The following is a 3,788-nucleotide window of genomic DNA, read 5'->3' as shown; positions in this document are numbered from 1 at the left end:
AGTAAAGGAAACAAAAGAAATATTTGGATTAGGTATTAATGTCCAGGGAGAAGCAATAAAAACGTTGAGGTTCGCCGATGACATTGTAATTCTGTCAGAGACAACAAAGGACTTGGAAGAGCAGTTGAACGGAATGGACAGTGTCATGAAAGGAGGGTATAAGATGAACATCAACAAAAGCAAAACAAGGATAATGAAATGTAGTCGAATTAAGTCGGGTGATGCTGAGGGAATTAGATTAGGAAATGAGACACTTAAAGTAGTAAAGGAGTTTTGCTATTTGGGGAGGAAAATAACTGATGATGGTCGAAGTAGAGAGGATATATAATGTAGAGTGGCAATGGGGAGGAAAGCGTTTCTGAAGAAGAGAAATTTGTTAACATCGAGTATAGATTTAAGTGTCAGGAAGTCGTTTCTGAAAGTATTTGTATGGAGTGTAGCCATGTATGGAAGTGAAACATGGACGATAAATAGTTTGGACAAGAATAGAATAGAAGCTTTCGAAATGTGGTGCTACAGAAGAATACTGTTGTTGGTTGGTTTGGGGAAGGAGACCAGACAGCGTGGTCATCGGTCTCATCGGATTAGGGAAGGATGGGGAAGGAAGTCGGCCGTGCCCTTTCAGAGGAACCATCCCGGCATTGGCCTGGAGTGATTTAGGGAAATCACGGAAAACCTAAATCAGGATGGCCGGACGCGGGATTGAACCGTCGTCCTCCCGAATGCGAGTCCAGTGTCTAACCACTGCGCCACCTCGCTCGGTGAAGAATACTGAAGATTAGATGGGTAGATCACATAACTAATGAGGAGGTATTGAATAGAATTGGGGAGAAGAGGAGTTTGTGGCACAACTTGACTAGAAGAAGGGATCGGTTGGTAGGACATGTTCTGAGGCATCAAGGGATCACAAATTTAGCATTGGAGGGCAGCGTGGAGGGTAAAAATCGTAGAGGGAGACGAAGAGATAAATACACTAAGCAGATTCAGAAGGATGTAGGGTGCACTAAGTACTGGGAGATGAAGAAGCTTGCACAGGATAGAGTAGCATGGAGAGCTGCATCAAACGAGTCTCAGGACTGAAGACAACAACAACAACAATGATCACGTACAAATACCGATACTCTTGGACAAGCTGGCAGGACTCGGAATTCCTTCACGGATGATCTACGGTATCAGTACCCTGATTACTCAAAGAAAGATCTGCGTCCGTTTCAAAGGTACCATGATCGTACCTTTTTATGTCTCCCAGGGCTTGCCGCAAGGTGCAATTTTAAGTCCTCTCCGGTATATTCTATATACGCACGACCTAGAACGCCTACTTACTCCCCCCACAAAATTCCTACAGTATACTGATGATATATGTGTTTATTCTACTGCTGCTTCATATCTTCTGGCCAAAACGGCATTAACCACAACCATCGCACACATCGATGAGTGGCTCTCTATCAATGGGCTGGAGATCTCGGCTGAGAAATCAGCAGTCGTTCCCTTCTCCAAGTCGACGACAGCTCGCACTGAAGATCACATTACCTGTGGCAAGTACACCTTCCAAATAAAATCTCACGTTCGATTTCTGGGGATGATTTTTGACTCTCGGTTAAGCTGGGCGCCCCACATCCGATCCACCGTTACCAAGTGTGAAGAATGTTTAAATGTAATCTGATCACTCACTCGTGGCTGGTGGGGAGCGCACCAGAGTGTTTTACTCACCATGTACCGGGGGATAATCCGATCTCGATTAGACTATGGCTGTCAATTCTACCACACTGCGTCAAAGATTCATCTCTCCAAATTAGATACTCTTCAATATAGAGCCATTCGTACCTGTCTTGGAGCCATGCGATCGACGCCCACCAACGCTCTTTTAATAGAAGCAGGGGAGATGCCCTTGAGCATTAGGCGCCAAATGTTATCGGACAAATTCTACATTCAAGGCATGGCCATTATGGACAGTTCCTTCTGTCAAAGTAGAGACTGCATTTATCGACTGCGGATTGCATCCCACAGAAGGAATAAAGTGCCAGCCGTTTGTGCCAGCTTTGACGCTTGGTCACCTGTCATACATTCTGTACGGCGTTCAGCGCGTGTACCTGTTTTTGAATATGATCTTCAAACGCTCTGCTCCTAGATCCCAGTCCATTATTTAAGTTCGACCTGGCTGGACAGTACTAATATCAACGTTGGCTTCAATCGTCTCGTTCAAGCACATAGAGTGTACAGGATGCGCTTCTGCCCTCAGATCCAGACCGCAAAACCTTCAAACTGCCTGCGAGCACTTCTATTTTTACGGCGGAGACAGTGGCAGTTTTGGAAGCACTTACTTTTGTCTCTAGCACTTCCTTCCCCAAGATATTGATAGTATCTGACTCGCACAGCGTTCTTAAAAACATTCAGTACAGTCGATGGAAAAAAACAACCAACAGTTATATCTTGGATGTGATATCTGAATATATTCGCAGCACACGCACGGGCCGGGCGATGCATTTGTTGTGGGTACCTTCCCACTCTGTTATCCTCTATAATGATGAAGTTGATGCATTAGCCAAACAACCGGCAACCTTAGGCACCGTCCTGGATCTGCACCTTCCTAATACAGACTACTTTACGTGAAGTCAAGGATCACGCGAGACAACAATGGCAGGAAATGTGGAACGTTTCTCAACAGACAAAAGGCGGCTTTTACGCAGAACTACAATCTCGGATTCCTTCACAGCCGTGGTTCATGAGGACACATGTGGACCGATCCACGATTTCTACCCATCATGACTCCGCTTCAATCATGCCTCTTTGCCACAACATCAACATCGGATCAACGTTTACAGTTCACCAGCATGTGAGTGTGATCCTGATTCGGAAGCTGATGTCAACCACATCTTATTTATGTGCCCCAAATTTGACCGTGGACGGTTGGTCTTTCTGAAGACATTGCTGAGTATGGGCTACCATCTTCCTCAATCAGCTTCTTCTCTTTTGTGTACTAAAGACGTTCTTCTATATAAAGTGATAGTTAACTTCATCAAGAGTACTGGTTACAATCTGTAGATTTTAATGGTGTGCGTAAATTATAAATATGTCTTGCTGAATATATTTCAGAATTGGTGTGAATTGTAAGCCAAGACACTTTTAATTATTTTCCAATTCAATTCAATTCAATTTTAAAACATTATGTACAATACTGTAACAGTTAAGCTTTTTATTCTTGTAAATATGCATTTCTGTATTTGTTTATTCAATTATGTGTACATTGTCACTATGTGTTGCCGATGGCTAAATTGAGTACACACTCAAAGGCCAAATAAACAAAAACAAAAAACAAAAAAATTGAAACGTGCCAGAGACAGGAGCGTGAGTGGTCTACATGTTGGGGAAGGTTTTGATGGGTCACCTAAAGGAATTGTGTATTAAAATCCTCGGATATTATAATAAATATTTTATGTTCACTGTAACTTGAACCTTATCTTGCACATGTTACTATAGTAGACACAGAAGTTGTAAATATTCACCGTTAATGAAGTATTTGAAAAATAATTTCATTGTCCTAATCAAAGAGACCCGTTACCTTTCTTGAGCTTGGCAATTTCCATGAATGGGGAGTAGTGTGACAACTGTCAAATACAGTACGTATCTAAGTGTCAGAATATTTCTTTTTTTTTTTTATTTATTTCAGGAGTAGTTTTTTTTCATCAAACCGAATCACATGTTCGAAACCAAGGTGGTCAAAGTAAAGTGAAACGTCGCCTTCGAAGGTAAAAAAGGGGAAATACATTTTAGAGATTATCAGTGTTGTG

Source organism: Schistocerca cancellata, chromosome 10 (genome assembly GCF_023864275.1).
Source record: "Schistocerca cancellata isolate TAMUIC-IGC-003103 chromosome 10, iqSchCanc2.1, whole genome shotgun sequence".
In the NCBI taxonomy this organism is placed as follows: Eukaryota; Metazoa; Arthropoda; class Insecta; order Orthoptera; family Acrididae; genus Schistocerca; species Schistocerca cancellata.
This window is presented reverse-complemented; position numbering follows the sequence as displayed.